This window comes from Nomascus leucogenys, chromosome 21 (genome assembly GCF_006542625.1).
Source record: "Nomascus leucogenys isolate Asia chromosome 21, Asia_NLE_v1, whole genome shotgun sequence".
Classification (NCBI taxonomy): domain Eukaryota; kingdom Metazoa; phylum Chordata; class Mammalia; order Primates; family Hylobatidae; genus Nomascus; species Nomascus leucogenys.
The window spans coordinates 19114453-19127780 of record NC_044401.1 but is presented as its reverse complement, the minus strand read 5'-3'; positions in this window follow the sequence as shown (position 1 = coordinate 19127780).

Below are 13328 nucleotides of genomic sequence, written 5' to 3'. Positions count from 1 at the left end.
ACTTCCACAGACTTAAATGTCCCTGTCTGACTGACAGCTTTGAAGAGAGTAGTGGTTCTCCCAGCACGCAGCTGGAGATCTGAGAACGGTCAGACTGCCTCCTAAAGTGGGTCGCTCACCCCTGAGCAGCCTAACTGGGAGGCACCCCCCCAGTAGGGACAGACTGACACCTCATTCAACCCGGTACTTCTCTGAGACAAAACTTTCAGAGGAACTATCAGACAGCTGAATTTGTGGTCTCACGAAAATCCGCTGTTCTGCAGCCACCGCTGCTGACACCCAGCCAAACAGGGTCTGGAGTGCACCTCTAGTAAACTCCAACAGACCTGCAGCTGAGGGTCCTGTCTGGTAGAAGGAAAACTAACAAACACACCAAAAACCCATCTGTACATCACCATCATCAAAGACAAAAAGTAGATAAAACCACAAAGATGGGGAAAAAACAGACCAAAAAAACTGGAAACTCTAAAAAACAGAGCACCTCTCCTCCTCCAAAGGAACGCAGTTCCTCACCAGCAACGGAACAAAGCTGGATGGAGGATGACTTTGATGAGTTGAGAGAAGAAGGCTTCAGACGATCAAACTACTCTGAGCTACGAGAGGAAATTCAAAACAACAGCAAAGAAGTTAAAAACTTTGAAAAAAAAATTAGAAGAATGGATAACTAGAATAACCAATGGAGAGAAGGGCTTCAAGGAGCCGATGGAGCTGAAAGCCAAGTTTCGAGAACTACGCGAAGATTGCAGAAGCCTCAGTAGCAGATGCGATCAACTGGAAGAAAGGGTATCGCTGATGGAAGATGAAATGAATGAAATGAAAAGAGAAGGGAAGTTTAGAGAAAAAAGGATAAAAAGAAATGAACAAAGCCTCCAAGAAATTTGGGACTATGTGAAAAGACCAAACCTACGTCTGATTGGTGTACCTGAAAATGATGGGGAGAATGGAACCAAGTTGGAAAACACTCTGCAAGATATTATCCAGGAGAACTTCCCCAATCTAGCAAGGCAGGCCAGCATTCAGATTCAGGAAATACAGAGAACGCCACAAAGATACTCCTCGAGAAGGGCAACTCCAAGACACATTATTGTCAGATTCACCAAAGTTGAAATGAAAGAAAAAATGTTAAGGGCAGCCAGAGAGAAAGGTCAGGTTACCCACAAAGGGAAGCCCATCAGACTAACAGCTGATCTCTCAGCAGAAACTCTACAAGCCAGAAGAGAGTGGGGGCCGATATTCAACATTCTTAAAGAAAAGAATTTTCAACCCAGAATCTCCTATCCCGCCAAACTAAGCTTCATAAGTGAAGGAGAAATAAAACACTTTACAGACAAGCAAACGCTGAGTGATTTTGTCACCACCAGGCCTGCCCTAAAAGAGCTCCTGAAGGAAGCACTAAACATGGAAAGGAACAACCGGTACCAGCCACTGCAAAAACATGCCAAATTGTAAAGACCATCGAGACTAGGAAGAAACTATAGCAACTAACGAACAAAATAACCAACTAACATCATAATGACAGGATCAGATTCACACATAACAATATTAACGTTAAATGTAAATGGGCTAAATGCTCCAATCAAAAGACACAGACTGGCAAACTGGATAAGGAGTCAGGACCCATCAGTGTGCTGTATTCAGGAAACCCATCTTACGTGTAGAGACACACATAGACTCAAAATAAAGGGATGGAGGAAGATCTATCAAGCAACTGGAAAACAAAAAAAGGCAGGGGTTGCAATCCTAGTCTCTGATAAAATAGACTTTAAACCAACAAAGATCAAAAGAGACAAAGAAGGCCATTACATAATGGTAAAGGGATCAATTCATCAAGAAGAGCTAACTATCCTAAATATATATGCACCCAACACAGGAGCACCCAGATTCATAAAGCAAGTCCTGAGTGACCTACTAAGGGACTTAAACTCCCACACAATAATAATGGGAGATTTTAACACCCCACTGTCAGCATTAGACAGATCAACGAGACAGAAAGTTAACAAGGATATTCAGGAATTGAACTCAGCTCTACATAAAGTGGACCTAATAGACATCTACAGAACTCTCCACCCCAAGTCAACAGAATATACATTTTTTTCAGCACCACACCACACCTATTCCAAAATTGACCACATAGTTGGAAGTAAAGCTCTCCTCAGCAAATGTAAAAGAACAGAAATTATAACAAACTGTCTCTCAGACCACAGTGCAATCAAACTAGAACTCAGGATTAAGAAACTCACTCAAAACCGCTCTACTACATGGAAACTGAACAACCTGCTCCTGAATGACTATTGGGTACATAATGAAATGAAGGCAGAAATAAAGATGTTCTTTGAAACCCACGAGAACAAAGACACAACATACCAGAATCTCTGGGACACATTCAAAGCAGTGTGTAGAGGGAAATTTATAGCACTAAATGCCCACAAGAGAAAGCAGGAAAGATCCAAAATTGACTCCCTAACATCACAATTAAAAGAACTAGAAAAGCAAGAGCAAACACATTCAAAAGCTAGCAGAAGGCTAGAAATAACTAAAATCAGAGCAGAACTGAAGGAAATAGAGACACAAAAAACCCTTCAAAAAATTAATGAATCCAGGAGCTGGTTTTTTGAAAAGATCAACAAAATTGATGGACCGCTAGCAAGACTAATAAAGAAGAAAAGAGAGAAGAATCAAATAGATGCAATAAAAAACGAAAAAGGGGATATCACCACCGATCCCACATAAATACAATCTACCATCAGAGAATACTACAAACACCTCTATGCAAATAAACTAGAAAATCTAGAAGAAATGGATAAATTCCTCGACAAATACACCCTCCCAAGACTAAACCAGGAAGAAGTTGAATCTCTGAATAGACCAATAACAGGTTTTGAAATTGTGGCAATAATCAATAGCTTACCAACCAAAAAGAGTCCAGGACCTGATGGATTCACAGCCGAATTCTACCAGAGGTACAAGGAGGAACTGGTACCATTCCTTCTGAAACTATTCCAATCAATAGAAAAAGAGGGAATCCTCCCTAACACATTTTATGAAGCCAGCATCGTCCTGATACCAAAACCTGGCAGAGACATAACCAAAAAAGAGAATTTCAGACCAATATCCTTGATGAACATTGATGCAAAAATCCTCAATAAAATACTGGCAAACGGATCCAGCAGCACATCAAAAAGCTTATCCACCATGATCAAGTGGGCTTCATCCCTGGGATGCAAGGCTGGTTCAACATATGCAAATCAATAAATGTAATCCAACATATAAACAGAACCAAAGACAAAAACCACATGATTATCTCAATAGATGCAGAAAAGGCCTTTGACAAAATTCAACAACCCTTCATGCTAAAAACTCTCAATAAATTAGGTATTGATGGGACGTATCTCAAAATAATAAGAGCTATCTACGACAAACCCACAGCCAATATCATACTGAATGGGCAAAAACTGGAAGCATTCCCTCTGAAAACTGGCACAAGACAGGGATGCCCTCTCTCACCACTCCTGTTCAACATAGTGCTGGAAGTTCTGGCCAGAGCAATCAGGCAGGAGAAGGAAATAAAAGGTATTCAATTAGGAAAAGAGGAAGTCAAATTGTCCCTGTTTGCAGATGACATGATTGTATATCTAGAAAACCCCATTGTCTCAGCCCAAAATCTCCTTAAGCTGATTAGCAACTTCAGCGAAGTCTCAGGATACAAAATTAATGTACAAAAATCACAAGCATTCTTGTACACCAATAACAGACAGAGAGCCAAATCATGAGTGAACTCCCATTCACAATTGCTTCAAAGAGAATAAAATACCTAGGAATCCAACTTACAAGGGATGTGAAGGACCTCTTCAAGGAGAACTACAAACCACTGCTCAATGAAATAAAAGAGGATACAAACAAATGGAAGAACATTCCATGCTCATGGGTTGGAAGAATCAATATCGTGAAAATGGCCATACTGCCCAAGGTAATTTACAGATTCAATGCCATCCCCATCAAGTTACCAATGACTTTCTCCACAGAATTGGAAAAACTACTTTAAAGTTCATATGGAACCAAAAAAGAGCCCGCATCGCCAAGTCAATCCTAAGCCAAAAGAACAAAGCTGGAGGCATCACGCTACCTGACTTTAAACTATACTACAAGGCTACAGTAACCAAAACAGCATGGTACTGGTACCACAACAGAGACATAGATCAATGGAACAGAACAGAGCCCTCAGAAATGATGCCGCATAGCTACAACTATCTGATCTTTGACAAACCTGACAAAAACAAGAAATGGGGAAAGGATTCCCTATTTAATAAATGGTGCTGGGAAAACTGGCTAGCCATATGTAGAAAGCTGCAACTGGATCCCTTCCTTACACCTTATACAAAAATTAATTCAAGATGGATTAAAGACTTATATGTTAGACCTAAAACCATTAAAATCCTACAAGAAAACCTAGGCAATACCATTCAGGACATAGGCGTGGGCAAGGACTTCATGTCTAAAACACCAAAAGCAATGGCAACAAAAGCCAAAATCGACAAATGGGATCTCATTAAAATAAAGAGCTTCTGCACAGCAAAAGAAACTATCATCAGAATGAACAGGCAACCTACAGAATGGGAGAAAATTTTTGCAACCTACTCATCTGACAAAGGGCTAATATCCAGAATCTATAATGAACTCAAACAAATTTACAAGAAAAAAACAAACAACCCCATCAAAAAGTGGGCAGAGGACATGAACAGACACTTCTCAAAAGAAGACATTTATGCAGCCAGAAAACACATGAAGAAATGCTCATCATCACTGGCCATCAGAGAAATGCAAATCAAAACCACGTGAGATACCATCTCACACCAGTTAGAATGGCCATCATTAAAAAATCAGGAAACAACAGGTGCTGGAGAGGATGTGGAGAAATAGGAACACTTTTACACTGTTGGTGGGACTGTAAACTAGTTCAACCATTGTGGAAGTCAGTGTGGCGATTCCTCAGGGATCTCGAACTAGAAATACCATTTGACCCAGCCATCCCATTACTGGGTATATACCCAAAGGACTATAAATCATGCTGCTATAAAGACACATGCACACGTATGTTTATTGTGGCACTATTCACAATAGCAAAGAGTTGGAACCAACCCAAATGTCCAACAACGATAGACTGGATTAAGAAAATGTGGCACATATACAGCATGGAATACTATGCAGCCATAAAAAATGATGAGTTCGTGTCCTTTGTAGGGACATGGATGAAACTGGAAAACATCATTCTCAGTAAACTATCGCAAGGACAAAAAACCAAACACCGCATGTTCTCACTCATAGGTGGGAATTGAACAATGAGAACTCATGGACACAGGAAGGGGAACATCACACTCCAGGGACTGTTGTGGGGTGGGGGGAGGGGGAGGGACAGCATTAGGAGATACACCTAATGCTAAATGACGAGTTAATGGGTGCAGGAAATCAACATGGCACATGGATACATATGTAACAAACCTACACATTGTGCACATGTACCCTAAAACCCTAAAGTATAATAAAAAAAAAAAAATAAAATAAACTGTACTCTCTTTCTTTAAAAAAAAAAAAAAAAAAAAAAAAAAAACTCAAGGAAAACATACAGAATCCTGGGTTGAAATGAGAAAAACAAACACACCCCTTAGAAACCAAAACAAAGTTAGGCTGACTTCAATGTCTGGGATGTGATTACACAATCAATTCACTGTGTCATAATTGGAAATGTGAAAACCTGTTTAATAAAGGGAACCCTCACCTCCCTAGGAACCCTGGGGAGGGAGAGAACATGCAAAGTCATTTCTGTTTTTACTAGACAGGACTTGTGTGATTTGGTGATAGCCACTTTGCGTCTGTATATCACGGAAGGCCTTGATTTATTATTTTATCTGTGTGCTTTTTTTAGTCTGTGGTATTAAAAATGATAACCTCTTAAACATAGGGCCATAGTTCAATTTTCTAATCAGTGCTTCTAGCTCAGAAGTAATATTACTTTTGAAAACTCCTCAAATAAACATTGCCAGAGATCCACAGTGCTCCCTTTATGCCGCTGAACTGAAGACATAGGTCACTCATCTGCAAAAGCAACATGGGAAATGTCATTGAGGTATTATCTCTAGAATCTAGGCTTTTTTATTCATCTAAATGATGTTGAATTGAATTCATTTTTCAATTTGGATGATTCATCCTGTTAATTTTCACTACACTTGCAATTGGTAATTTTTTGGTTGGCTTTTATGAACTCGGCAAGGGTATTGCTTTTTCAATTTCCTGTAATTTTTAGACATATCTAAGCAAGTAGTAAAGTTGGTGACTCAACCTGATTCCACTATGTTATAAATATTCCTTGTATGTTTATAATAATAATAAAGAATCTATTGCTTCTGTCTTCAAAGCTTGATTACTCCAACAGGAGAAGTTAGTTTAATTTTAGGTACTCCTGGTCTTTTTGTATTAAGAACCTGTCTTTGAATAAAATTACTGTTGCTAGATTATTTCGGTGTGGCTGCTCTTGGGGAACTCAACCAAAGGAACAATGTTTTTCACCAACCTGAGCTAAAATTGTATTAACAGGTAGAGGAAGATCGATAGTGGGAAGCTCTGTAATATAGAGTGTTGAAGTTGAACTTCGAACCTAGGTCTGATTCCAAAAATCCAGGCTTTATACTACCGTCTCTTCCTTAAAATTTCTAATGTGGAAAACAAAATAATTTTTATCATTGGGTCCTATTAGGGGACAATAATTCCCTTCAAGCCCCTGGGCAAGTCAATAAATAAGAACTCCTTATTATAAGTTAAGTGAAATTTTCACAGGGCCTGTAGCCCATTTGTTTTGGCTGACTTCTCCCTTTTGGAATGGGTGTATTACCCGGTGCCTTTGTATCTTGGAAGTAACTAACTTGTTTTTGATTTTACAGGCTCATAGGCAGAAGGGACTTGACTTGTCTCAGATAAGACTTTGGACTGTGGACTTTTTAATTTTTTTTTTCAAAGACCCTTTCAAAGCCTTGAGGTCTTAGGTTGTCACTAAGGCATTGACATATTTGAATGTTGACAATAATTAAAGGTAGGAGAGTTCCAGGTAACAAGGCTTGTTATCACACTAAATATTTTGAAGTTGGGAAAGATATACCGCCATACTTTGTTTTATTGTGCTTCACTTTATTGTGTATTTTTACAAATTGAAAATTGATGCAATTTTTTCAAAAGCATATGCTCACTTTGTGTCTGTGTGTCTACAATTTTTTAAAGCAATAACTTATTTTAAATTAAGGTATGTAGATTTTTTAGACATAACGCTATTGAATGCTTAATAGACTACAGTATAGTGTACACATAACTTTTATATGCACTCAAAAATAAAAAAAAGTGTGTGACTCACTTCATTGTGATATTTGCTTTACTTTGATGATCTGGAACACAACCTGCAATATCTGTGAGGTAGGCCCATCATACCTTAAGAATTTATTAAATAGGTGACAATCATTAAGTGTATCTAGTGTATGAGATACAAATGGGTAGTTCATATAAAAATCTAAAAATATAACATAATTTGCTTAATCAGACAACTATTAGGATGCTGGGGTTTCATAGCCTGTCTCCTCCTCTTCACTCATGGGACACATATGGGCATTATTTGTTTAGCTAACTGACTCCACCTCAATCTTTGAAGACAAAAAGGGCAAAAGTGGCATAAGTGGGCTTTCTCAAGAAAATTAATTAGAGAAATAAGAAAGTTCATTCTCCTAAGGCCTGTATTCAGTGAGAGAATGTGATACTAGAGGTATTGAATATAATTAATAAAAACATTTTGAAGTATAATGTGTTTTTTGACACTGTTGGTCCTACTGATATCTATATATTGTCATAAAAATGACTCAGAAGGACAAGTTAATTATGCTAAAGTTGATATTGTTGCTATGTAGAGATGGGGCCACAGAAATACTAACTGATCCTCTTTGGAAATCAGAAATAATCTGTCTTAGTCAGCTAGGACTGCCACAATAAAATACACAGACTGGTGCTTTAAACAGCAGAAATATATTTCTCATAGACCAATGGATGGGAAGTCCAGGTGTTGGCAAGGTGGGTTTTATCTTGAGGCCTCTTCTCTTGGTTTCTAGGTGGTTGCCATCTTGCTGTATGCTGACATGACCTCTTCTTTGCACATGTGCATGCATGGAGAGACAGAGGGAGCTTTCTGATATCTCTTCTTATAAAAGAAGATAAAAGCACTAGTCCCATCATGAGGGCCCAAACCTCATGACCTCATCTTACCCTAATTATCTTCCAAAGACATCTCTAAATACCATCACATGGTGGGGGTGGGTGCAGTTAGGGCTTCAACATACATATTTTGCAGGGACACAAAGATTCAGTACATAACATCATCTGAGTGTTAATGTATTATACCTATGGATGTGCATGCATACACACACATCACATGCACAAAAGAAAGGATACATCATGGATCATGGATAGTATATTAGTTACTTCTGTTATTTCCCATTTAAGCTACTCTATATCAGTCCTTTTTAAAATCAGATACATGTTATAGCAGACACAAATATTAGTAATTAATCAAATTTTGATTTATTTTCTCTTATAACAATAAGTCTAGAGGTAAGTAGTTGCTGGCATTAGTTCAGCAGCTTGATGCCCTTTGGGCCAAGGTCTTTATGATTCTCTTGCCTTTATATTTGCGAGATGATGGCTACAGCTACATTTCTAGCCCTTGTACCTGTATCTCAGACAGGATAAAGGAAAAAGGAGGAAAAAAGGGTGTGTGCTAGCTGAGTCTTTTAAGAATTTTTCCAGAAGCCCTATTCAATGACTTCTGCTTATATTTTCTGAACCAGAACTCTATGTCATGTGGCTACTGCTATATGTAAGGAAACCTGGGTAACATAAGTTTTATCTGTAAACATTACTGTGCCCTCTGAAATGTTAATAAAATAAAAAGAAAAGAAGGATATTGGTTTGGAAGCTAGCAGTATGTACCACAACTACATTCCAAGAGCTAAAACTAAAAAGTGAATTGACAGATCCTTCCTCAGTGGGTAGATTCTATTTTGCTTCATACAGCAAAATAGAAGCTTGGGAAATTCCTGTTCCAAAGAGATGTTTAAAGAGCATGTCTCAAAAGGTAACCTTACTTAAGGAGACTGGGGAAGACAACATATTTTAGACACTGGAGTTTACCCAGAGCACAGTTACTATTTTAATTCATTTGCAACCTGAGGAAATTTTTAGCAGTTGGCAGCTGTGCTGCTTCAAGACTGCATTTTGGCTCTCCTGTTGATTACTGCTCCTGGTTTCCTGCTGTTGGAGCACACTGTTTTCTTTCACTCAGAGACATCTTGTTCTTTTCTGAGTCACTACACCATTACTCATCTTGAGTTGTCTCTTTGTTGGGTTTCATAAGGTTATCCAAAGAGACGCAGGGACATGAAAAACACTAAACTTGGGAAGATCAAGTGTAGGGTGTTAAGAGATATGAGCTGTTTGTGCTTTTCTTCACGGTCACACTGAGCAAGTCAGGACTTTTAAATTTGTAAATCAATGAGTAGCCACTCCACTTTCTGCTACAAGATGAAAAGGAAATTCACCTGTTCCTTGAGAAAACTAGGGCTCTAGATAACTGTGGTTGTAATTTATACTAAGAGTAACATGGAGGGTGGAATTGAAGCCAGGTGCACTCAGGTGGGCATTATAGTAATCCAAGTGAAAGATTATGAGAGAAAACAGGAGATTCATTGGTGGGAGCTCAACCATTGTGGAAAGCAGCATATCGATTCCTCAGAGAGCTAAAAACAGAACTACCATTTGACCCAGCAATCCCATTTCTGGGTATATACCCAGAGGAATATAAATTATTCTACCATAAAGACACATGCATTCAAATGTTCACTGCAGCACTATTCACAATAGCAGAGACATGGAATCAATCTAAATGTCCATCAGTGACAGACTGGATAAATAAAATGTGGTACATGTATACCATGAAATACTATTTAGCCATAAAAAAAGAATGAGATCATGTCTGTTGCAGGAACATGGATGGAGCTGGAGGCTATCGTCCTTAGCAAACTAACGCAGGAACAGAAAACCAAATGTTCTCACTTATAAGTGGGAGCTGAACGATAAGAACTCATGGACACAAAGAAGAGAACAATAGGCATTGAGGTCTCCTTGAGGGTAAAGGGTGGGAGGAGGGAGAGGAGCAAAAAAAAATGACTATTGTGTGATAAAATAATCTGTACAACAAACCCATGTGACATAAGTTTACCTGTATAACAAACCTGCACATGTACCTCTAAAACTGAAAAGTTAAAAGAAAAATAAATCAATGAGCCCAGTAGAAGTCCCTCAAGTCTTATTGTTGGTGATAAAAAGTTCTTTTGTTGTCGATGAAGAAATTGTTTCTTTCACATATTTTCTTAGGTATCACCTGTCAGTAGGTACACATATTAGTACACGAAACAAAGCAAAACAAACAATAACAAATATCGAACACTTGCTGAGCATTTCTTATATGCCAGGAACTCTTTCAAGCTCTTTACTTATTTAATCCTCACAACAGCTCTAAGTTAGGTCTCGTGATTATCCCTATTTTGCAGATGAGAAAACAGATCCAGAGATGTTAGTAAATCATTTGCACAAGGTCACATAACCAGTCAGTGTGGAACCTGAATTGGAATCCAGGTTTAATTACCAAGTTCACATGTTCAACAACAACACGATATTGTCTCATTACAGTGTGAACAACACCAGTTCCACTGACTCTGGCCTCTCCTGTTTTCACAGAACCTCAATGTCTTGTAATGTGCCCCTGAAGAATTTTTGCCAACAGAGATTGTCTCACATGCCATCACAAACCACTTAACTATCGTGGGGCACCACTGCTCGATCCTTCTATGTCCTTAGGCACTGATGGATCCTGGAAGCCTTGTGAAGCCCTGCTGTGGGGTGGGTTGTAGCAAAAAGGAGGACTCCATTTTTCTGCTGTGCTACACTCTGGGAGCAAGACCTCAAAGCTGTACTAAGGTCTTGCTGTTTTAAGCCTCCTTTTCAGATTTTTACTTACAGCCTCTCTCTTCTCTCTAGGACCCAATTATGAGTACAACTGGAGATATATCAGAGTAACAGCCCCCATTTTGGGCTCATACTTCCCTGTCCATCCCCCACTAAAACTTAATCTTTTGTGATTAGCCGAACTCAGTATGCATGGCTCCTTCTCAGACCTGAGTTTTCTCCTTAGAGGCTGCTCAGGCACACAAGAAATGGGCTTCTATGCAACCTGTTCTTCAGTTTCCTAAACAATAAGGCATGTCTGAATCCCACAGCAGGCCCATTCCAGGACTCCCAGTACCATCCCATGAGACACCATCAGTTCCACAAATCATAGCCTTCCCTCTGTCTACACCCCCACAGCTACTGTGAACTCCATCAAGCCCACAGTAGGAAAAAAGGCCGCTTTTCTGACTTGCACCTGCTCAAGCCAGGGTGTAATACTCAAAGTAACACACTTGAGTAACACTCCAGACATTACCGTTTTCTTGCTTTCCTCTGACAAGTCATAATGAACCGTCTGTTCTGCTTATCTTCCTTAACCTGGTGGTAAAAACTTATGTACATGAGGCTCACTGGGCAAAGAGGCTTTGTCTCAGGGAAGAGCAGAACTACCTTCATCCCCAAATCTTTCACTTCTGTGTACAGGGATTTACATTTCTGGACCACATTCTCATCTGTATGTTTTACAAAGGCGTGAGTGATGGCTTTGCTGTGATTCACGCAATTTGCACTTTTCATATAAAAATGGACAATGGCTATTTTCTCTTCACCTCCCTGTCACTGAGTAGCCTCACCTGGCAATTCTTCCTGCCTCCCTGGAAGCCTGAGCTTTCTCAAAATCATCTCACTGTGAACACCCTCTGCGACCCTTTCATTCAAGTAGCTCTCACCTACCTGCCTTTTTGCCTCCTCCTTACATCTTTGTCCTCCATTTTATCCTCAGCAGAACTAAAATCCCCCCCTCTGCCTTTTGGTGTGTGTTTAGAAGGTAACTTGCTGTCCTCTGTGTTTCCCTACAAGCATATAAGAAAACTTTGGTATTGGGGGTTGTGACAGAGGCATCTGGGGTAGCCTCCTAGGTCCTGGATACCCTCAAATACCAACGCCTTGGTAAACTTTGGTTTATCCTTCTTGTCTTTTTGCTCACTTTCCACATCTACACATCTAGCTGTGTAGCCAACAAGAGATTAATTCCTCCACCCCACTCCACACCAGACGACCTATGCAGTATGAGGAGCTGTTCGTCCACGGCAAACCCTGGATTCTGGCTGATGATCAGAGGAGTCTTTAGTGGGCAACTGGTTTTGGCACTTTTAGGTTAACCCCAGCTGTGATGGTTAATTTGAAGTGTCAACTTGACTGAATTGAGGGATGCCTACATGGCTGTTGAAGTACTGTTTCTGGATATGTCTGTGCAGGTGTTTTTGGAGGAGATCGGCACGTAAGTCAGTAGACTGAATGGGGAAGACTTTCCCTCAGTGTGGGCAAGTGCCATCCAATCAGCTGGAGGCCTGACTAGGACAAAGCAGGCAGAAACAGAGGAATATTCAGGTCATGCTGCTTCCTTTCTTTTTTTCCCCACTAGAGGGGAATATTCTTCTCCTCCTGCCCTTGGATATCAGAACACCAGGTTCTTTGGCCTTTGGACTCTGGGACTTGCACCAGTGGCCTTCTGGGGGCTCTTGGGCCTTTGGCCTCAGGTACCATCAGTTTCCTTTGTTCTTAGACCTTCCAACTTGGGCTGAGCTATACAACCAACTTGTCTGGTTTTCCAGCTTGACAACAGTCTATAGTGGGACTTCTCATCCTCCATATTGGGTGAGCCAATTCCTCTAATAAAGCTCCTCTCATATATCTCTATATCTAATATTTATCTATCTATCTATCTATCTATCTATCTATCTATCTATCATCTATCTAATCTATCTATCACCTGTCTATTTTATCTATCTCCTATTGATTCTGTCTCCTTAAAGAACAGCCATAGCTTCCGAGAATCTTATGCCACTTTGAGGAGGCTTACAATATTTTAACAAATTCGGTGTCCATAGGGGAGGGCTTAACAACTAAACTTCCAGGGCTAACTTCTCAGTCAGTTTGGGAAGGAGTTTGCAATATTTTATAACATTGGGCAGTCATTAAAATTTATATAAGTCTTCTGTGGGTATATTTGGGTACACCTAGCCATGTGGATTCTGAAGGCCCCTGCAGGGTGGTTTTCATAACTCCTCACTTCCCTG